Below are 25457 nucleotides of genomic sequence, written 5' to 3' on the forward strand. Positions count from 1 at the left end.
ATCCATTCTTCTCGAAATGTAACATCAAAGGTTCATACGTTTTACAACAGGCACTAATTTCTTCGAATTGGTCATTATTTTTACTCATATACGATTTATTTTAGACATCTTGATACTAGTTTTATTTACCTATTTAATTTTTTTATAGTGTAAATTCTTCGTTAACTTTCTTCTATTATTTCTTTAATTGCCTTCACATCCTGGCATTGTTTTAAAGACCACTTGATGTCTGTCCTGCTTTAAGGTTTATGTGATAGTGCTTTTTCATTGTTCTTCTTAATTGTAATTTTTTTTTCACATGAGACAACCGCTAGTCTTGTATTGGATTCTCTTTTCATTCAAGGGTTCTCTTTCAGGAAAGGAATACAAGTAAAAATAAATAATATATCTTACTTAAATAATATATTAGATGCTGCAATGAAATAATACTGACATCAGACAACACATTTTACACATACTTGATAAAATACGAGGCGCGTCCATAAAGTAACTTTCCCACTCGTACCACAGCTGACAAACCATATGTTGCACGAAGTGCTCTCAGTAGCTTCGTTGCATTGCTTGAAGATGGACGTTCCTATTCCAGCCCCTCCGCGTGAAGTGCGGTCAGTGGTAAAGTTTTTGAATGCACAGGGCATAGCGCCGATTGAAATTGATCGTCAGCTGTGCCAGGTCTATGGGTAAGCAGATGGTGCGTTGCTGCTGTAGACAATTTTCAGCAGGGCGCCAAAATGTGCATGACGAGGAGCGCAGTGGGAGGCCAACCATCATCACAGACGACCTTGTGGAGCAACGCACCATCTGCTTGCTCATGACGTTAGGCCCATAGACCTGGCACAGCTGACAATCAATTTCAATCGGCGCTATGCCCTGTGCATTCAAAACTTTATCACTGACCGCACTTAACATGCGGTGGGAGCTGGAATAGGAATGTCCATCTTCAACCAATGCAACGAAGCTGCTAAGAGCACTCGGGAAGTTCCGCTAGCGCATACGCCATGCCAGGACATTACTCTATCACGTACACGCAGTCGCTTCGCGCAACATATGGTTTGCTAGCTGTGGGCCGAGTGGGAAAGTTACTTTATGGACGCGCCTCGTAGTACTGAAATACAAATTTAAAATCTCAACTGAAAAACAAATGTAATAGTTTTCAGTGGCAATTATCTAGTTAGTAGTAATAAATTATGTTATAGTGAAACAAGTAGCAAATTTAAATTCCTTGGAAAAAAAGAAATCCTTTAATTATTATAAACATAATTTTTTTTTAAATTTTGGCCCTCCAGGTTGGGGGTTGAGGCGATAGGCCAGCTTGCTATTCATTGTAAAATAATATTCTGCTAAGAAGCCCAAAGTGAGTATAATTACTTGCGGAGCAGAAGTTTAGCCACTAACGGAAAGAACAAAATTAAAATTACTTGCTACAGAGCATTAGAGCAGTTCATTTAGCAAGAAGAGATAAAATTAGAAGTACAATCATCAAACAAAAAATGAATATTTATTTGTCTAATGGCTAGTACATTATATTTACTATCATTGACAGCGAAAAACAAAGTGGTGAACAAAACTACGGATTAAGTAATTAAAAACATTCGGGCTCTGGCTTCCCAGTAGCGGTCGACTTCCTTGGAGGATTTCAGAGCAGGGCATTGTGCAAGATGATGTCTGTCCATGTCTTCCTGTTGATGGCACAAAATGCACCCTGGACAACGCTTTGCGGCAAAATGGTCTATAATAAGGCAAAGAAAAATGAGAAAGCCAACCAATTGTCCTTTTAAGGATTACTCTGAGCAAAAAATGAATATAGATGATACAATTTTGGACTACATTAAAATGAAACGATTACAATGTCCACCTAAAAGGGATGAAAGAGCAACAACTACAGAGAAGCATACTGGAATGGATAACCCAAGGAAAGCACAAGAGAGAAAGACCAAAAACAACTTGGAGGGATGGTATAAGGCAACATTTCCCAACGACCCCCTGTAGGGTCGTGTAAAGAGTTGAGGGGGTCGCGAGATGTTTTAGAAAATAAAGCAGAAATGCCTTATTAACACATTTATGTTGTATTCAGAAACAAAATTATCATAAAAATAAAGTTAAAAAATCCATGTTGAATCTTTCGTACACTACTTTTAACACTTGAATATAAATAATTGATTAAATGGCGATCTTACTCGTGTTAATTATGTAAGCATGTGCGGCTTACAGCTCTTTCGGTGCTTCTTCACACCATCCTCAGAGCCTAAAAGTTAAAAAAGTTTCAGTAGTTAAGTATAGCTAAAGTAAAAAATAATTAATGCTGTAAGTGTGTCTGTTTTTGAGAAAGTAGCTTCTCAAATCTTTGCTCTGTATTCAATATTCACCCAATTGTATCATTTCCAATTTCAAGGAGATTTCTCACTTTTGTTTTGATGGAAATCATAGACTGGAAACTTATTGTGCATAAATACGAGTTTGCAAATTTATAAAAAAAAAAATTGTACTTTTAACCTTCCATCAGTAAGCACATATTTTAATAAGTTTTTTTCTCCCCCCCCCCCCCAATTGAATTCAACTGTTAGAAACGGATTCAGTATCTATCTGTCACTGTCATGATTGTTTTGAGTTTCTTCCAGAAGATATTAAAAGAACTGTTGTTTAAAATTGTGCAAAGTCAGTTGTATGTCCACAAAAACTAACTAAGAATTTGTCGTGTCATACGATATATAGCTAAGTTTTCCTCGAGTTCTTTTCTTTAATGCACTGAAATGAATTAATGTTCTTTTTGTCCAGTAATGTCTACCAGAAAACAAGTTTCCTTTCGATTTTATCTCTAGCTGTTATGCTAACATCTTGGCTTTGCAAACTACTACTTCAAGTGTTCTAAGTGTATCAGTGTATCAGCCAAAAGAATTGAAATAGTACATTACGATACAAGTTTGGGAAGTTCTTTTTACAAAATCGAGGTGAAGTCTGAAAAACGAGCAGAGCGAGTTTCCGAGATTTTGTAATGCACTTCACAGACTATGTTGTTCAACATTTTTTGCATTGCAAATACAATATATTTATATTTTGCATTGAAAATTTAGAGCATTATTATTCCAAAGTCTTCTCAAAACTGCACTGTAATTGCAACTAAGTAACAATAAGTGCACTGTAATGGGTCTATTTCAGTATAGTTTTGTTATGAAGAATGGTTTCCCTAGCAACAAGTTTCTGTGTGAGAATTCTAACTTTCAAGGCCTGACAACAATAGCTGTAAATACAGCAAAAAACATGATCGTGCAAAAAATAGGTTTGCATGTTGCAATTTCTCGTCTTGTAGGTACTGACACATTAAAAGTTGGGTGTATTTCTGGTTTTGAGTAATTATCGTTGTTCACGATCTTACTGGCATTTGTATTTTTCAAATGGGTTAATTACTGGTATGATAAAGGGGGGATGGGGGTCGCAAAAGAATGTCTCACCCAAAAATAGGTCGCACCTTTAAAAAGTTTGCGAACCACTGGTATTAGGTGTGCTATGCTAGAACTATATCTGGAGGAGGATCAGTGGAACAGCAGATGGGTAATCAGAAGATGTGATTGACATTGTAACAACCAATATATGTGAGTATATATAATTTTGGAAATAAACTCTCAGAATTCCAGTTCATCTGTGGAACAATAAAAGCATTACGGTATCTAAGAAAATACAAAAACAGACTCTATTAAAATGTTATAAAATCACAACTATACTAGTTCTACATTGCATCTGTGATAGCTGGGTGTTGAGAATTAAAGGTTGAAAACAACTACAATCAGCAGAAAAGAAGTTGAAAGATGTATGTGCATTCCTGGCCCGAATATTAAAAAAATAAATAAATGGGGACTTTCAATAACAGTCCTTCAGAATCGAGCTGCACGAAAGAATGGAATGATTACATCCTAAGATGAACAAGACAAGAATCCCAAGAGCAGTCTTGGACTACATCCCTAGAGAAGAGATCAGGGCGCACAAAAAAAAAAAAAAGACAGAGAGAGAGAGAGAGAGGATTGTCATCCCAACTGTTCTAAATCTGGACAGACATATTGTCTGTTCTGTGTAGATGATGATGGTTATAAATAGAGCTGGGATTTTTATGTAGTATCACTTAGCAAAATATGTAGTGAAAAACAGTGAAATATGTTGTAAAATATGTAAAATGAGAAAAATATGTAATATCACATATTTAATACAAACTTATTATTTTGTTAGTTACAACACTCAAAACACGTTTATACATTAAATTTTGTAGCACAGTGAACAATAATGTATTCTTCTATGTTCTCTGGGGTCATTGAAAGACATTTGTCACTCAGAATGTTCTTATATGCAGAGAAAGATCTTTCTACGTCACATGATGTAGCTGGAGCAAATTTTAGGAGAGGAATTTTATCTGGAGAAATGTCCTTGGGTGGATCAACATCATCTCCATTTGGAATTCGCCACACGCTGTAAAATGTTAAATATGCGGGGTTTCTTTTCAAAACTTTGCAATTTACTCATTACACTTGCAACAGTTTCTCCATGCACAGCACTTAGCATCCTCTATGACATCAATAGATGGATTTGAACCTACAAACCTCGGTTCAGTGGCAAGCATGTTAATCACTAGACCACTGAGGACGATTATTGGAGGGTGATACTCGTATAATGATAGATTTTAATTTTACATCTTGAATCTTCTATGCAAACTTTAATCATACATAATTGTTAGGGATCCTCAAATTTCTTGAGTGACAAAGGTAAAAATTCTTGAGTAAAATAATTAAATTCTTGGGTGAAAAGGAAAATTCTTGGGTTCTGTGATCATCTATACCTGAATTAAAAGAGCTCAGTATGGCAACAGGTATTGTTTACTGTTCTAATAGTATGCAAGGGGAAAAAGAAATAGTAGCTTTCCATGCACTCGCTTATTGCACAGCATTATAATATTATCTCCAGACCTCTTCATTCCATCTTGGGAGAATTGTTTGATCCATTCATCTAAACTGAGTCTCGGTGGCTTAATGAATGTACTACATCAGTCTTCTCCTTATACTGCTGGAATGGAACTGGAGTGCGTGGAGATATGGAGATAATGCGCGTGCGAGCCGAGATGTAGTTTTATACATTTGGGTATTCTCGTATATTTTCGTTACACCATCATGAAACTAGCGTTCACGTTCAGGTATTCACAGATATCGTCGTTACATGACCAACGGAATGGTCAGCGCTAATTTGCTTGGGTCAGTGTGGCATTTTATCTATATTCGCGTGATACTTTGTTAATAGCGGCAACATATTTGTTTTGGTACTTCCAGATTCCAGAACATAGCATACAAATTCCAGGAAATCATTCCAAAAATGATCCTCCATACATTCTTAAGTTAGATGCCATGGAACTACTCTGCAGCACATATAAGGATCACCTTCAAATTTATACAGATGGATCTCTAAATAATAATGGGACATCAGGAGCAGGGTATTATATTCCAAAATATCAAGAAAGTTATTTCATCCTCCTCCAGTCTTGACACTGAATTGCTAGCTATTGATGCTGCTCTTCAGTATGTTACTCAAATTTCTGAAAAATCTATTTGCATACTTACAGACTCCAAGGGGGCTATATTTAATATAATCAAATATGTAGCAAACCTATATGCACATAGAATTATTCCAATTCAGAAACAACTAAGTAAACTAAAAGAACTCCAAAAGGAAATAACATTTCAATGGATACCTAGTCATTGTGGCATACCTGGAAATGAGAAAGTCGATAACAGGCAACATATTTGCAACCAACACCTCTTCAAGTGATATCTCTATCCAATGCCTTTGCTTCAGTAAAGTATCATTTTACAAACCTATGGATCAACAATTGGCTCTCTTCTGATAAAGGAAAAATTTTACAGTCTGTACAAAAGAAACCAAATGACCTGGAAATTTACAAAAACTTGCCCAGACATGTTCAAACATTTTTAACAAAAGCCAGAACAGGTCACATTGTTACAAAATTGTACCTACACCGATTTGACATTTGTCTGTGGTGTAATAATCATGATGAAGATCTGGAACACATTCTTCTGTACTGTCCATCCATAAACCACAAAAGAAGTAAGTTAAAATCATCAGTACCAGTTGCAGAAGACACAGCCCTGCAGTATATATTGACTACACCCCAACTCTGGCTACTAGCAACAGGCATCTATAATGAACACTGATCAAAATACCCCTTATTTCTCGTGAAAAACAACTGAATAGACTATAGTGGACTTTATGTTGTCAGCAAACAGCTGGATACATTAAGAAGATTGATTGATTGATTGTTTGAGTGATTGAATGATTTGTTAATAAATTGCTGAATGTGGGGGTGGGGAGAAAAAATAGTGCGGAGAAGTAATGAATTTAATTTACGATTTTTTGCTAGTGCTATTCAATTTCTCGAGTAAAAGTAGAAATTCGCTGAAAGAGACAAATTTAAAAAAAATCGCGGGTACTTGATGTGTCGAAATACATGTAAATATATTACAAATTACTTAAAAATTCGTTTCCCATCATTTTGCAATGTTTTTAAATTTTCGCGAGTCGCAAAATTTGAGTGTCTCTAATAAATCTGACAGGCACCATATTCATACAGAGCTGTCCAAATAAAATTTATTTAATGCTGCTGTAAGCTCTACCAGAGTCAGTAAATAAGAGATGGTTATTTACACACTACGAGAAAATTTTATTGTAAAATATTTTGAATCATATTGTTTGAAAGTGCATATAAGAAAGACAATATGTCCACCTCTGTGGAGTAATGGATGGGCAGATATTAAAAAATTCGATGGCTTTCTTCATATTATCTTTTTTACGATACTTCATCATCTGCTATGGTTATCTAGCATCTGAGTGAAGTGAAGATGATAATGCCAGCGAAATGAATCCAAGGTTACCCAGCATTTGCTCTTAATGGGTTGAGGGAAAACCCTGGAAAAAACGAGTGGGCCCTGGTTCAAATCCCAGTTGGAACAAGTTACCTGACAGGTTTTTTCCAGAGTTTTCCAGAGCAAATGCTGGGTAACCTTGGATTCATTTCGCTGGCATTATCGTCTTCACCTCACTCAGATGCTAGATAACCATAGCAGATGATGAAGCATCGCAAAACAAGATAATATGAAGAAAGCCATCGAATTGTTTAATATTTGCCCATCCATTTCAACATGTATTCCTGCAAGAGGAAGGCTGGTCATATAGGTAAATATTTAACAAAAAAATGACATGTGAGATTACAGTTCACTACATCATACCTGAATGACACAAATTAGCAACTCTGTGAATTTGTATGGAACATTTAGATTTACTATAGGATTGATGTTTCGTGAAAGTAATATAGTATAGGCTACTAATTTCATTTTACTTTTCACACTGATATTAATGATAATTTTATCGAGAGATTATGAAATGATGGCAGGGAGATGAGAAATATTTCGAGAAAACCTGCCCCGACACTGCTTTTATCTACCATAAGTTCTGCTGGGATTTGTGCTCAGGTTTCCAGTACGAAGGTCTGACGGTCTTAACCATCTGTTAACGTTTTATCAGATATTTCAGATTGGTACCGTAATACGAGTATTGTAATGTACTGAGGTTATATTTATTACAAGCAAAAAAGTCTTATTTTTTTCTAACTGATTACTGATTTTGTATGATAATGTTTTTAATTTTCAGGAAATGTATAAATTTCATAAACTTCTTGATCTCAACCGACTCTATACAAATGATGTCCACAAAATGGCAGAGACTTTCGGAATAGAAGCAGCTAGAAGAGTAATAGTTAAGGTACGCAAATTGAAATAGCTTAGTTTATTTTTCTGTATTTTTTTTTTTTCCAAAAAATAAATAATGTTGTTATACTCAATTGTTAAATTGTATATTTATTTTAAGGAAATCCAAGATGTGTTCCAAGTGTATGGCATCACTGTTGATCCACGACACTTGCTTCTGGTGGCAGACTACATGACTGTCAGTGGGAAATATGATCCATTCAGCAGAAAAGAAATGGAACATAATGTGTCTCCTCTGCAGCAAATGTCTTTTGAGGCGTCGGTGAACTTTCTGAGAAGGGCTGTGACACGAGGCAAGCTAATATTTTAATACCGATTACATTTCACACATTGAATTCATCTATACATTTGGAGTGAAATAATGTAACGTCTGAGTTATTTCTGTGGGTCATTATTTCATTGTTCTTACACTTTCCTGCAATATTTGCTGCTTTAAATCGTATTCTATGGTGAATAGAATGTGAAACTTCACTTTAATATTTCCCCCTTTCGCTTTCCTTCCCTTAAATCTTTCCCTGACACCCCTCACCCCTCCTGATTCCCCAAAAAGTGTTAAAGGGATTTGGGTATATGTATATTATTATTATTATTATTATTATTATTATTATTATTATTATTATTATTATTATTTTTTTTTTTTTTTTTTTACAAAGTCATAGTTTTCTTATTCATAAAATTTACTTCGGACCTAATCAAGAGCAAGAAATAAATTTTCAAGAACCACATGAAAAAGAAACGTGTTACAATGCTCAAAAGTACAGTAATTAGCTCATGTTTACAGTATAACCTCGATTATTCGTCACCCTATTAACTGATCAGCGGATTATCCAACACACACTCTCCCTCTCCCCTCCCCCTATAGCTTCCCCTCTCCCCTCCCCCTCAATCCCCCCTCTCTCCCTTTCCCCCTACTACCAAAAAAAAAAGAATGGGTTAATATGACATATTTCGGTAAAGTTTCTAACCAACTTAGTAATTTAAAAAAAAACACGGCATTGGCATAGCTTTCTGCTCAAATAACAAATGAAATAACATAATTCCAAATAAGCTCAACACCAGTGATAGACGTCAAAGTGGAGGTATATACATGTTGCAATGCAAGAACTGCCCACATAAATATATTGGCCAGACTCGTAGAAACTTTAGAACAAGGTACAGCGAACATGTTGCCGACTTTAAGCATAACAGGAGAAAGTCTAAGTTCGCCAACCATCTGATCGAGCAAGGCCATGAATTAACCAATATAAATGAGGCTTTGCACATTATTCTCCCTAGCACATACATCAACACAGCCGAACACATTCATATAGCCTGGGCAAATATCGCTTTTGAATTAACAACTTCCCAATCTGCGCAACCCACTTTTCACTCTGAATACACAACCCACGTGCCTGCTTGTCAGCCTATAACCAACCTCCCCCCTCCCTTCCACCGTCAGCTGCTACCTAAGCTTAGTAATACCTGTAAACGAAGCGCGCCCAACAGTTGGCTCTCTACCATCATAGACTTTGGAAGCACCGTTACTACACACACGATTGTAAGTTTGTTCATTCATTATACCCCAAGATAACGCTGTTTAGACATATTAATAATTATTTTATAACTTATTAAACCCCACTTAAACCATTTCATAACATTACTCAGATTAATAGCAACTGTTCCATCCATAATTCGGTACGCGAAGCTTGTAACCAGATATTATATTAATGTTATTATATTAAGCTTGTATACGATTCAACATTGTTAAGCTTTACATAAGTACATTTCATTGTTATTAGTTTGTAATTTCCTATTATGCATGTATTATTTTGGTCCACATTTTATTCCATATTACAGTTGAATTGTCTCCATTCAAGACAACATACTGGAGCCTTTGTCTGAGATGGTTCAGCAAATTATAATCAGAACAACATTTTCTATTTTAATATTTTATTGATCACAGCTTATATAAGCTTTTATCCTATTTTAACTACTTTTTAATCACTTTGGAGTTCATAATTGTTTATAGCAGAGGCTCATAACTTGCTTATTGCTCACATTGTATCACATAACACGTATGTACCAACCCTTATTTATATATATTATTTTAATGTATCGAAGTACATATGATATTTCCATGCAGATATTCTGCGTCATCATACGATGAAAGAGTAATGGAACGGAGAAAAATTTTCTCTGGCGCCGGGATTTGAACCCGGGTTTTCAGCTCTACGTGCTGATGCTTTATCCACTAAGCCACACTGGATACAACTCCGACGCCGGTTAGAATCGTCTCAGATTAAGCTCCAACTCTTGGGTTTCCTCTAGTGGCCGCCCTCTGCACTACGTCATAGATGTCTATGAATGCAGGACCGAAGTCCACACATGTGCTGAGGTGCACTCGATATGAGTGACTAGTTGGCCGGGATCCGACAGAATAAGCGCCGTCTTAAATCACGAAGTGATTTACGCATATCATATATATTATTTTAATGTACCGAAGTACATATGATATTTCCATGCAGATATTCTGCTTCATCATACGATGAAAGAGTAATGGAACGGAGAAAAATTCTCTCCGGCGCCGGGATTTGAACCCGGGTTTTCAGCTCTACGTGCTGATGCTTTATCCACTAAGCCACACTGGACGGCGCTTATTCGTCGGATCCCGGCCAACTAGTCACTCATATCGAGTGCACGTCAGCACATGTGTCGACTTCGGTCCTGCGTTCATAGACATCTATGACGTAGTGCAGAGGGTGGCCACTAGAGGGAACCCAAGAGTTGGAGCTTAATCTGAGATGATTCTAACCGGCGTCGGAGTTGTATCCAGTGTGGCTTAGTGGATAAAGCATCAGCACGTAGAGCTGAAAACCCGGGTTCAAATCCCGGCGCCAGAGAGAATTTTTCTCCGTTCCATTACTCTTTCATCGTCCTTATTTATATGTTTTCTCAGGCATAATTTTCTGAAGATGGCTCCTTGGAGCCGAAAACGTTCAAGCTAATAAAATGTGACAAATAACTTTATTGTTTGGTGTGTGGATAAGCTTCGGGGCTTCCACCGCGTTGTTTTGGTGTTGGTGGCAGTAGAAGCCCCGAAGCTTATCCACACACCATGTACACCAGCCGCAGAAGCCTGTGCGAAAACTTTATTATTTGTTATGTAGATAAGCATAGACGGATCCAATTCAATGTATTAGCTTATCGGTTCTCATCATGGTATGGATTAACCATTGAGTCCACTCCCTTCATCAGCACGGATAATAGAGTTCTGCTGTACAAAGTGGGCCTACCTTATTATTAACCATCATAATCTGTTAATAGTTACTACAATTAATTATTTCCTTGATTATCATCAGTACTAGAAGTTACTGTATTGTACTGCTGTTTTTACCACATACAGTATATTAATGTTAGTTGTATAATTATGAATACTTTCATTTTGCAGGAAAACGAGATGACTTGCAGTCGCCTACAAGCCGTCTGATGGTTGGACAGCCAGTGATGGGTGGAACAGGGATGTTCAATCTGTTCCTGAAGTATTCCTTTTCACAGTTTTGAAGAGGATTGAAATGTGTAATTAAAGTAAAAGAATGGAACTTTGTATTTAACAGAATACTGTAATTGTAATATAAAAAAAAGTACAGCTACAAATTTATAATGTCTTACTTCCGATTATCCAAGACGATAAATGAGCTGCATAATTATTGACAAATCGTGAGGAATTCATTAAGACATGTGGAAAGTTATAAGAATGATTACACCGCTCTGCATTTCAGAACTTATTTTCTGTTGTTTTCAATCTGATAGGTGATTCCAAACGGATTTTTTGTGCTGAATTCGAAAATAATCTCCATTTTCCCCCATCACGTCAGGTTTTCAGACAGTTCATGAATAACTAGAAATGAAATTATAGCTTTGTGAAACGTCATAAAAATTATTTTCAACAAGACTTTTGTGAGAAAAACTAGGCCACAATTTGCTATTTGTCACTAATTTATCATTAATTAATATTAATTATTAATTATAAGCACTTTCATAACCTTACCTCAATATTGCACTTCAAATTTTCTCCTCCTTGACCTCCTTGCATGTTGTTCAGAGCAGTCCCTTTTTAATATCCAGCAATAGTCCGCAATGTTTCCATTATGAAGCAAAACACATTTAAGACTTTTCTGAGAAGAATCTATGAAGAACCTCCACTCTTTGGAATTATAGTATACGTTATAAAATTTTAAGATGGCAAGGGTGTCTTGGAAATACACTAAATTTTCTTCTTCAGCAAAAAAAAAAGGGACAAGTTCCTTCTGACGATGCCAGTACCATGAAAAATATGTACCTTCAGCCAATACTTTCTTTTCTTTTAACTCAGAACCTAATAGTTCTGCTGATTCTTTAGGCAAATTTAAATCCCTCACTAAATCATTAAGCTCACTTTGATTAAAACATCTATCATCACCAGTATTGCCTGGTTCATAAGTATGATCCACTGGAGATTCAATTTTAGTGCTTCTGGAACCAGATGGCAATGTATCTGATTCAGGGGGTAGCGGAACGGGAATATCAGGACCATGAGGTACAGGCCGAATGGCAGAGGGAATGTTAGGATATAGAATATCTTTCTTGTTTTTAGCAGTATATCCAGCTACCTTAACTGTACAAAAATAACATTCGTCTCTATGATTTGTAGGTTCCCTCCAAATCATAGGGCAATGACTTCCTTTTTCCATTTTTCCAACTTCTCAACTCTTCAACACAACTACGACATACTTTATGGGGGCACCAGGATTTGTCCTGGTCTCCTAACTTAATGCCAAAATATTGAAAGTAAGTATTCTTTACAAAAGCTGTTATATTCTGTCTCTGTTTTACTAACGTATATGACCCACATATATAGCAAAACAAATTTGGATCATTTACACAACCACGTTTCGACATTTCTATGAAACAACACTATTATGTCGTACTCTCGCAGAAAAATGAGAACTCACACACTTTACTTTTACACGACAACCAACAACACAAAATTGAACTTCTAATTTTGAAACTTTTAAAACGGGATAGGTTTATTATCTCAGTAAGGAAATCTGTAGCCTCATAAGCTGGATTGCACTTCCATAAATAAATATATATACAGGGACCCTATGTCATTTCTCTAATTCATTGTTAGTTTCAATAGCAATCTCTAAGAGTAAATATTTCCTTCATAATTTTTTATGACCTGAGACACTAAACATTTCAACATCCTGTCTATAGATAATGTTGGGTGCAGACAGATAAAAATCTCCAAGAATAAACAACGGATGTCTTAACTTCAGTTAATTGTAAGGGAAAGGGTACAATTTTGTACATCCCCTAAGGGTGGATACAGTCAGTAGATTTTAATAAGTATCAAATACAAACATAATAAAATATATTATGTCACATTTTAAGTAATAAAGTTTAAATTATAAGCTGTTGTGCCTTTTTAACAAACGACAAGCACACTGTAATATTACTATATTACGAAAAATATTGAAAACATAAAATTTTGAATTGTAAAATATTCTGATGTATGCGAAAACAGATTTCATTTTTGCAATCAGTGTGAAATTGTGAATCAGAAATGCTCATTTATTTCAAAACAACAAAATCCATGCAGAACGGTGTTATGAATAAAACTAAATATTGCAACATAATGTATCTTTTAGATATTAACTAAACTTAGTATAGAACTCTTCACTCACTTTCCCCTCTCTCTTGTTATCTGCCTGCCTGCCTGCCTGCCTGCCTGCCTGCCTGCCTGCCTGCCCGTCCACCTATATCTGTATCTATATCTGCTTGTCTGTCTGATATATCCAATCCATCCCATCTATCCTAATCTAATCTAAGCTTGTATCTATATACAGTAAAATCCTTCATATCCAGCACCCAAATAACCGGCACTACCAAAACGACGGCACTTTTGGCTAGGGGTGAAGCCAGTCAGAAGAGACCAGACATAAAGTGAGTGAAAGACAATTGTGCAATACATCATTTTAAAGCTTGAAATCTCTTTTACTTAGATCCGTGGATAATTTTGCAAAAATGTACAGAATTTTGAAAGGGAGCTTGAAAAATGTTTCCAATGGTGTAATTTTGTGTTACCACAAACTCATAATGGGTTAAAATAAAATCTGTGAAGGACAAAGACAGTGTTGGGAAAGTTGGTCCTAGGGTTCTCAATAAAATTGTCCATCATCTTTCTGTGAAAAAAGTGTCTGTTCTTGTCAGCCAGAATTGTAACATATCCCCTAGCACCAAGAATAACTTTCACATTTGAACAGCCGAAAAGAGATTCAGAGGGTAAAGTTTATTTTGAAATAAGGTTCCTCAAATTCATTCATACATACACTTCTGTATAAGACTGATAACATTAGGGGCTACTCCCATTCATAAATTTTGACATTTTTTCCTGAAGCAATTTCCTCATTAAAGCTTCATATTCATTATGTTTAACGTATTTCTGAAACATTTCACATTCATATGGAATCTCTTGTCATTATGGAATTTGAGAAATTGATAGTACCGGTAATGTGTTTCTTAAATTGTGTTTACTGCTATGATAAATTCTTTGTCAGTGGCATCTTGTGGTCAGAAATTCGGTAGTGCATCAATAATAATAATAATAATCTATTACTAATAATAAATCTGTAGCCGAAATTTTTCTGGTAATTTTCGATTTTCCAAAAATAATTGGTCCTAACATATATAATTAACCACCCTGAAACCGAAAATCGCTTTTTTGAAATTTTTGTTTGTATGTCTGTCTGTATGTTTGTTACCTTTTCACGCGATAATGGCTGAACGAATTTCGATGAAAATTGGAATATAAATTAAGTTCGTTGTAACTTAGATTTTAGGCTATATGGCATTCAAAATACATTTAAAAGGGGGGTTATAAGGGGGCCTGAATTAAATAAATCGAAATATCTCGCTTATTATTGATTTTTGTGAAAAATGTTACATAACAAAAGTTTCTTTAAAAATAATTTGCGATAAGTTTTATTCCTTGAAAAATTTTGATAGGACTGATATTTAATGAGATAAATGAGTTTTAAAATAAAAAAACTGCCATCTAAGGCCGTGTAATGAATTAAAAAACAAATGATTTAGACTATAAGGGGCCTTGGACAGCAACAATCGAAAGCTATGAAAGATAGCCTACAGAGAATGTTTCTGTGTTTGTATGAAGTAATATCGGAAGCTAAATTAACCGATTTGTATAATTAATTATTATTTCACCACTGGAAAGTGTAGTTTCTCTAGATGGACATAATGCTATAATGTTATTACAGTAACTTCTGATATAATATAATATGTAATATTATATAATATAATTTAAGTTATTTGAAGGGTTCAGTACCATAGTGGGCCAAGTGCCATTTACTGAATACGTAGAAAACAAGGGTTAAAATTAAGTTATTACCATAATTCAATGGAAACCTATAACAAGTAAAATAAAATATACACATTAAATCTAAATGATGTCAATCTTCATTAAACTATGGTTGCATGTAATAAAAATTAAGAAACATGTTAAAGGAATTGTCATTGCACCAAGTGAGTGTCTCTGGACCAAAATGATCGCATTTTAATTATTTGGATGCAATTTAAATTAAGTAACATATTAAACGATTTATCCTTCAATCAAACACGAATGTTCCCTGGATCAAATGTCGTATTTTAATTATGTAATTATTTTATATTTATTTCTAACGGGTGCAGCGGAGCGCATGGGTATGGCTAGTAATAATAATAATAATAATAATAATAATAATAATAATAATAATAATAACAACAGAAAAACGACAATTTGTATATATTCAATTCATAATTTCAATAGTTTGGATTGTTTTGCGAACTCTTGTTGAACAATTAGAAATTTTAAAACTCAAACAGCTGCAATCCTTATTCAGGAACCTGTTGTACTCAATACCTGTGTACCATATCAGCGACAAAAATAAATTCATATTATTATTATCATCATTATTATTGTGTTTGTTTTTTTCGCTGTATCTGGGGAATATCACTATGGATATCAACTCTGAACTAGTTGCACAATAACCTGGAATGTATTCTTTATCTTATGTTTGTGTCAAGTGATGGTCTGGTGCCATCCTAACATGACCAAGGAATTAAATGTCTGGTGTTGAATCATCATCCGCTTAATGTCAGTAGGTAACATTCATTCTGTTCTGCTTAGGGGCTGGAATAGAAGAATATGGCACATTTGAACTGAGCCTCTGAGAGAACTACACAATTGCACTTGCTCTTCTAGTGTCTTTCAAAGACTCACGTAATGTGTAGCATAAATTGGTGTGTATTCTATTAACATTAGTAAGATTGATTCGATTTAAGGAGATGATGCTCTGCTATATGTTCAATAAAGCAAGTCGCCACTGACTATACATTATTAATTTCATTCACATCAGTTCTCATTATAACTGTTATCATAATATTTTTAGATTTCATATCATTTGATCATTCCGTCTGTATGTCGCGACCAGACAGCGGATTTTCGGTCCCTACACAGTGACAAGACGTTATGTCCTTGGCATGCAGAGGGAGAGACCCCCCTGCAACTGACATATGCTTAACGTTCAGTAAAATCCTCTGCACTGTCTGATTAATACATTATCTCAGTAATATAGTGATTCATAGTTTTCTTCACACACATTCCTCTTTTTGAAAATATTATATTTTTGGAAAAGATGCACTAAATTTCATACCAGTAAGAGAAACGTTGAATTCGCTTAGATAAAGACTGGAAAAGGTATTGCTAATGTACATCATATTGTAATTCACACATGTAGTGAAATATTGTCGTGTGTCGAAAATCACATATTAGTTTTGTAAATTATTTCCAACGCTGTTTTACTAGTTGGAAGTATGAAATTCTAATAACGAAATAGTACATTATCAAAGGTTTTGACGCCTGTTTGTTCAAGTATTTTACAGCAGTATTTTACTAGGAAATACACAAATCACAATTTTCGAGGTACTGGAAGTGCGAACTGAAATGTCTGCATCACAATACCAGTAAGTATTGAAGCATGCAGTGATTTAGTTGAAAGGAATATTTGCAGGAACTATGCTGATCAATTTTGCAATCGCCAAATGAACTTGTACTGGGTGTCAAGTTTGGCATCCTCACGTTCCGATATGCATACACTTTTATTTTTCGGAATGGCATTGTGATGCGTTCACGTGCAACTAAACCAGTGGATGTATGATGTATGATCTTGATTATATAACAATGCAGACTGCTTTATTAAGAATAATGTACATATGGACTGTAACAGTAATATGCGTTACAAGAGCGGTATGTTGAAGTTTTCATGTTCGAGGAAAAGTTTCCGAGAATTTCCGAGAATTGAAAGAAAACATACCGCTCGTGTATCGTACATTATTTTGTGCGAAGATCGTTTATTACATACCTGAAAGAGGAATTTCTAATTAGTTGCAATGAAATCTCCATCTTGGTTTCTGTTCAATGACGGCAAATTTACAAAACAAAAATATCTATCTTCAACATTGTTGCTTTAAAATGTTTTCTGTGTTTACTATACTCCAGCAGGCCGTGATATACATGTCTTTTTTTTTTCCCCAGTCTATGATGAGTCTGGAATTTTGTTGATTTTTTCACTGCTTCCTTAATGCATCACGAATGCAGTAACTTTAGTGGAGTTGTAGAGTTTACTTAATTTTTGTAAATATTTAAAAAAATAATTAACAGTGCAATTTAGGTGAAATTGCAGTGGTAAGTTTCCAATTTATAATTATGACTATATTGAACGTCTCTAAAAATAATATGTTAAAAGCCTAAGCAGTAAAATCAATATGTCACTTAAGCGGTAAGAAGAGGGAAATTGTTATGTGTGTTAGGTTGGGAATACTGAATGTGGAATTTTAGACTTTCCGTGGATTGGTTTTGTGCGGAAACCAAGCAAATACGCACGATCTCGCACAAAAATTATTATTGTACTTTCATCATATTTACTTGTAAACTTTTCATTTTAATTCAGATTAATTTGGATGACTAATGTAACTAGAAATGCGAACTAATAAATCGATTACTGATTATTTTATGTGACTTTGCTAGAGTTTTGTTAGAATTCAACAGATTTATAACTAAATTTCCAAAGTTTATTACTTTTTCAGCTTTTTTACTGCTATAAAATCACATTATGCATAACAGTGAGTAGAAGCAATGTAATGTCATATAATTAAGGATTTACAATTTCTAGTCATAGAAATTTGGATCTGTAGTCCCACGAGTACAGTGCTGGTATTTCGTCTTTAAATTGTATTCTTTCGTTAATTTTAATTTCTTCTGCTACAGTACGTAAATTTAATCAGACTCGCTTAATTTATTCTTCCACATTACATCATACATTCTTCTTTCAGAATTATGCTTTTTAAAAATATTCTTTAATTTTTACTCTTGTAGAAGGGATCAAAATTCATTGTTTTGGGATACAGAAACATGTTTAGTATTAAAATGTACTTATACAGGGTGATTGAGATCACCCGTAACAGTCATTTATTTTGAAAACTAGTGCATTAAAATTTTCCGAGACAAAAATATTTAAACTAAACCACATGTGAACTTTCACTTGAGCTTGATTTCAGCAATCAGCCCTAACAGGAAGTAGGGTCAGTGGCGTATCACTTTATAATTTCAAATGGGAGTCGGGTGAAATAGCATAGCATTTGATAGAGCTCTTGAAAACAAACAGCTTTCGTACGTAAGAAACGTTTTTACCAATTCCTGATCTTCCCATAAGGAAACGTACGAGAAGCTAATCGTTAATATTGAGAAATGTTACAAGAAGAAAATATAAACAAGATTATTTCATTTAATGTTAACACAGTAGGCCTACACACGCACAATTACCTGGCTGAGTATAGACCTGGTGGCCGGCAGCACCGTCGAGGGGTGAATACAAGTAAACTACCCCTTCTCTTTGCTCGCACAGCAGCATTTCCTTTAGTCACCACAATACAGTACGGCCAGTGCACTTAGCCAGGTAATAAGCTCAGATGGAATTGCCCAACAATGTAGGCCTACATTAAGAAGAAAGTATTTTGTTTTCTCTGTACCTACGTAAGTACATTTTTCAAGTTATGCAATTACTTTTGTGACTAATAAAATAAATATCTAAAAGTTAAGAATGATTACAAATACCTACTACGTACTACAAACAGTAATGGTTTACACAACTCAAGAAGGTTTTGTTATGTTGGTGATAGTGGGCGAATCTCGTAGAAGCTTCCGGGCTGCCCAGTGTTTATAACCGCAAAGTGCTCGTCAGTCTTGTGCTCGTTCATTCATTCATTCATTCATTCATTTATTTTATTCCATAGATCTTACATGAGCAATGAAGCTTTAAGATGTGGATCAAGTCAACATTTTACAATATTACAATTACAATTTCTACAAATTTTTATAGTTTTACAATTTAGTAATTTTCTACAATTTTTACAATTGTGTGCAATTTTTTACATTTTTTTTTACATTTACATTTTGGCGAGATGTAGTGAGATGAGATGAGGTCCGAGGACTCGCCAAAATATTACCTGGCATTTGCCTTTTGGTGGGGGAAACCTCGGAAAAAGCCAACCAGGTAATCAAATCAAAGGGGTTGATGCCAAGGACTCGCCATAGACCATCCGGCTTCAGTCCCACCGCTGGGGAAAACCTCGGAAGAAACCAAAGACCAAAGGGGGATCCAACCCAAGCCCGAACGCAGCTCCGGATCAGCAGCCCAGTGAGTCTGCCGACTGAGCTACATCGATGGCTCTAGTAAAAGTATACAATACATAGCCAATCAGATTATTAAATTTACAAACACAAACGATCATTCATAAGTTGAGCTATATTATAATACAAAACAAGTTAATTAAATTTAAGGCATAAACAATTCAACCAGTTGTGATATACAGAAATTGATAATACATATCATGCAAACTACTTCAAATTACAAACACAAGCAATTTATCAGTAGAGCTATATAGATTACTATTCAATTTAAAGCATATACAATTCATCGGCCAAAACTATACAAATATATACAATACAAAGTAGCATACTTTCATGTACAGCAACTGGACAGCTGCAGCCTAACCAGTCAAAATAGATGTGACAGACGAGAGATCTGCTGATGTCATTGCTGCCGTTCTTGTCAATCCTCACGACTCGACCAGGAGAATTGCTAGGGAATCTGATATTAGTCAGACAACGGTGTGGAGGGTTCCTTACCACATCACCATGCACCAGCAGCTTGAAGGAGATGATGTTCAGAGTCTTGTGGTTTTCTGCAATTGATTGTCACATAAAAACCGTTGGTTTCATCTCATCACAATATTCTTTGCACACATGAAGCGACATTCAAGAGCAATGTTTCAGTTTTCTAAATCCGTACTTATTTTGGTGCTGTAACAATTTAAAGTCCCCCGAAACCAATTGAAAGGGACCAGCACGTGCGTGAAGCTGCAGACACTGATTCTAACTAATTTTATTTTTCATTATATAAAATGTTAATATCACAGAGAGAAATATCACAATACGCAGTGTGAAAAGGGACATAATGAACTCACTGTTTATAGTCTTGTAAATAATTACAATAAAAATAATAAATAACTTTTAATTGAAGATGTGATCGTTATCTAGCATCTGAGTGAGATGAAGGTGGTAATGCCAGCGAAATGAGTAGGCTACAAGTCCAGCGCCGAAAGCTACCCAGCTTTTGTTCTTATTGGGTTGAGAGAAAACCCTGTAAAAAATTTCAAACAGTTAACTTGTCCCAAACAGGATTTGAACCCGGGACCTCTCGTTTCAAGGTCAGACATGCTATTCACTATTGCTGTAAATGACACTCCTCTTGGTACATAAGTAAGAATCTGTTTAGGCCATCTAGTGCGATCCATCCTTTCGACATGTTTTTTCCACTGAAGTCGATATTGTTGAACAATATTAACTATAGGATCCATTTTTAGTTCCTGGAATATGTCCACATTTTTAAAGTGTTCTAAATAAATAAAATTAAATTAATTAATAAAATTAAAAAAATAAATTAATTAATGTATTGAATTAAATAAATTGAATTAAATAAATTAAATTAAATTAAATAAGTAACTAAATAAAATTAAATAAATAAGTAAATAAATTAATTAAATAAATTATTAAATAGATCAAATAAATACATTAAATAAAATAAAATTAATAAATATGTAAATAAATTAAATTAAATAATTAGATAAATTAAATAAATAAAGTAAAATAAAGAAATAAATGAATAAATAAATTATATTAAATAAATTAAATAAATAAATTAAACTAATAAATTAAATAAATAAAATAAATTAAATTAAAAAAATAAATGAAATAAATAAATAAAATAAATTAAATAAATAAAATAAAATAAATAAATAAAATAAATAAGTAAATTAAATAGATTAAATAAATTAATTGAATAAAGAATAAAATAAATTTGATTAAATTAATTAAGTACATGAATTAAATAAATAAATTAATTAAATGAATGAATTAATTAAATAAATTAAAATAAAATAAACTATCTATGTGTCTGTCTGTCTGTCGTGGTACTCTTTGTCGATGGCAACCTGTAGTGGTTACGGGAAGAAATTAAATCAAATCAATAAATCAATTAAATAAAATTAAATATAAATAAATAAATTTAACACAAATATAAACAAAAAGGTTATTAAGATAAAATTGAATATAAATAAATCCAAAAATAGATCAATTAAAAGAAATTAAATATAAATAAATAAATCAATTAATAAATAAAATAAAAACAATTAAATATAAATAAATAAACAAAAATACATATAAAATAAATAAATGAATCAAATTAAATATAAATAAATAAATCAAAGAAAATAATTAAATATAAAGAAATACAATTAAATTGTAAATAAATTAATTAAATAAAATTAAATATAAATCAATAAATGAAATTGAATTAAATTAAATACAAATAAATAAATATATAAATGAATAAGTAAATAAATAAATAATTAAAATAAAATTAAATATAAATAAATAATTAAAATAAAATAAAGTATAAATAAATTTAAAATGAAATAAATATATTACATAAATTAAATATATTAAATAACTTAAATGAAATAAATGAATAAAATAAAATAAATAAATTGAAAAAATAAAAAAGTGAATAAAATTAATTAAATAAATTAAATAACTGAACAAATAAGTAAATAAATGAAATAAACTAAATAAATAAAATAAATAAATAAATAAATGAGTGAATTAAATAAATAAAATAAAATAATTTAAATAAATATAATTGAATGAATTAAAATAAATAAATAAATAAATAAAATAAATAAGCAAATTAAATAAATAAATTAATTAAATAAACAAATAAGTAAATAAATAAAATAAACTAAATAAATTATATTAAATAAATTATGTAAATTAAATTAAATAATTTAAATATATAAATAAATAAAATTAATGAATTAAAATAAAAAATAATAATCTAAATAAAATAAATAAATCAATAAAGTAAAATAAGTAGATTAAGAAAAAATAAAATAAATGAATAAAAAAAATGAAATTAATTAATGTATTGAATTTAAAAATTTGAATTAAATAAATTAAATTAAATAAATAAGTAAAACTAAATAAATTAATTAAATAAGGTATTAAATAGATAAAATAAATATATTAAATTATATTAAATAAATTAAAGTAATTAAATGAATAAAATAAATTAAATTAAAAAAATAGATAAAAAAAATAAATTAAATTAAATCAATAAAGTAAATCAATTAAATAAATGAAATAAATAAAATAAAATAAATTAATTAAATAATTAAATAAATTAAATTACATAAATAGATAAAATAAATAAATGAGTAAATTAAATAATTTAAATTAAATAATTTGAATAAAAAATGAAATAAATATATAATTAAATTACTTAATTAAATAAACTAAATAAATTTAATTAAATTAATTAAATGAATGAATAAACTAAAATAATTAAATAAATAAATTAATTAAATAAATTAAAATAAAATAAATATATTACTTAATTAAATTCAGTTAATTAACTAAATTAAATAAATCAAGAAATAAAATGAATAAATAAAATAAATAAATGAATAAAATAATTAAATTAATTAATTGAATTAAATTAAATTAATTAAATAAATAGCTTATAATATAGTAAATTAAAGTACATATATATAAATCAAATAAATAAATAAAGTAAATAATAAATGAAATAAAATAAATTAATTAAGTAGTCAAACATGCTATTTTAGCACAATAAAGAAAAAATATAACTTGAGTAAATAAAAATAAAATAAATAAATAAAATAAGTAAATAAATTAAATTAAAACAAATAAAATATAAATAATTAAATTAAAATAAATAAAATAATAAAATAAATTATATAAATAAATAAATTGAAATTAAATTAATGAAAATAAATGAAATGAAATAAATAAACTAAAATGAAATAAAAAATACATTAAAGTAAATAGAATAAATAAATTATTTAAATATATTAAATTAAAGATATTAAGACAAACTAAATATGTAAATAAAATAAGTAAGTTAATAACATAAATAAAATAAATAAAATAAACAAAATTAAATAAAGTATATTAAATAAAATGAAATAAATTAAATAAAGAACTTAAAATAAAATAAATTGAATAAAAATGAAACTTAAAAATAAGATAAATAAATACTATAAATTGAATAAAATTATTTAAATAAATTGAAATGAAATAAATTAAAATAAATGAATAAATTTAATTAAAATATAAATAAATGAAGTAAATTAATAAAATGTAAAGTAAAATAAGTGAATGAATTTAATTAAAATAAAGAAATAAACTAAAATAAATAAATAAATTTAAATAAATAAAAATAAATAAACTAAAATGATTTAATTAAAATAAATGATACAAATTAATTATAATCAATAAAATAAAATAAATTAAAATAAATAAAATAGAATAAATAATTATATTAATTAATAAAATAGAAGAATAAATAAATAAAAATGAATAAATAAATAAATTAAGTTGAATAAAATAAATGATTAAATTATCTAGATAATTAAAATAAAATAAATAAAACAAATTGAAATAAAATTAATATTTAAATAGATTTAAAGAAATAAATTAAATACGTAAATTAAATTAAATAATATTGAAATTGAAATAAGTTAAATAAAATAATTAAATATATGAAAATAAATAAATAAGCATAAATAGAATACAATAAATTAAAATAAGGTAAATTAAATAAATAAAGTTGTAATAAATAAAATAAGATAAATGAATAAGAAGTAAAAAATAGATAAATTTTAAGTAAAAATAAATAAATAAAAATAGAGTAAATAAATGATTAAAATAAAATAAATACACAAATTAAGTAAATATAATAAATAAAATAAATTAAATATAATTATTTAATTAAAATATATTAAAATAAAATAACTTAAAATAAAAGAAATTAGAGTAAATAAAATTAATAAATATATAAATAATTTTAAAAAAATTAATTAATTAAATTAAAATAAATACATTAAATAACATAAGTAAAATAAAATAAGTAAATAAATGATATTGAATAAAATAAATTAATTAATTAACAAAATAAATAGAATAAAATAAATTAAAATACAATAAATAAATAAATTAACAAAATTAAACAAATTAAATAAATTAATTAAAATAAGCAAACGAAAATAAATATGTAAATAAATAAATAAATAAATTAAAAAACAATATATATACATAAATTAAATAAGTAACTAAATATACCAAAATAAATTAATTCTATATATTAAAGAAATAAATAACCAAATAAATACATAAATAAATAAATTAATTGAAAACAAATTACTTAGATATATAAGTAAATTAAGTATATTAAATATAAATAAATAAATAAAATATAAATGAATAATTATATATAAATAAAATATAAATGAATAAATAATTAAATTAATTAAATAAATGAATGAATAAATAAATAAATATATAAATAAACCAATCAAATAAATAATATATATATATAAATTAATTAATTAAATTTAAATCTATTAATTCAATAAATGAAATATAAATAAATAAATGAAAAAAATAAATCAAAATAAATTAAGTATATTAAATGGAAGTAAAATATAAATAAAATATATAAATAAATGAATTAATTAAATATAAATAAATTTGATAAATAAATAAATATATAAATAAATTAAATAAGTTAAATATAATTAAATATACTAAAGATAAATAAATAAAATAAACTTTAAATAAATAAGTATATAAATAAATTAAATGTAAATAAATAAGTAAATTCAATTAAATTAAATTTAAGTGAATAAATAAATTAAATTAATTAAATAAATGAATAAATAAATAAAGTTAATAAATATAAATAAAATATAAATATACTGCATAGATAAATAAGTAATAAATAACCTAATTAAATATAAATAAATAAATTAATTAATTGATTAAATAAATTAAATATAAATAAATGATTAAATAGAATGAAATTAAATTTAAATAAATAAATAAAATAGATGAATAAATAAAAAAATGAAATATAAATAAATTAGATAAAT

The 25457-nt window shown here is 30.2% G+C and overlaps 1 long non-coding RNA gene and 1 pseudogene across 1 annotated transcript in view; one reads left to right on the forward strand and one right to left on the reverse strand.

Moving 5' to 3' along the window:
• The window catches only part of LOC138715567 (DNA-directed RNA polymerase I subunit RPA1-like), a 149421-nt pseudogene extending 137166 nt beyond the window's left edge, over nucleotides 1-12255 (forward strand).
• Nucleotides 12256-19350: 7095 nt separating this feature from the next.
• LOC138715568 (uncharacterized) overlaps nucleotides 19351-25457 on the reverse strand; it is a 73187-nt gene continuing 67080 nt past the window's right edge. Inside the window, exons 2-3 of the long non-coding RNA XR_011336461.1 lie at nucleotides 19908-20132; nucleotides 19351-19617 (exon numbers count right to left, since the gene is read on the reverse strand). This is a non-coding gene — a long non-coding RNA (uncharacterized lncRNA). The remainder of the gene's footprint in view (nucleotides 19618-19907; nucleotides 20133-25457) is intronic.

Source organism: Periplaneta americana, chromosome 15 (genome assembly GCF_040183065.1).
Source record: "Periplaneta americana isolate PAMFEO1 chromosome 15, P.americana_PAMFEO1_priV1, whole genome shotgun sequence".
Taxonomy (NCBI): domain Eukaryota; kingdom Metazoa; phylum Arthropoda; class Insecta; order Blattodea; family Blattidae; genus Periplaneta; species Periplaneta americana.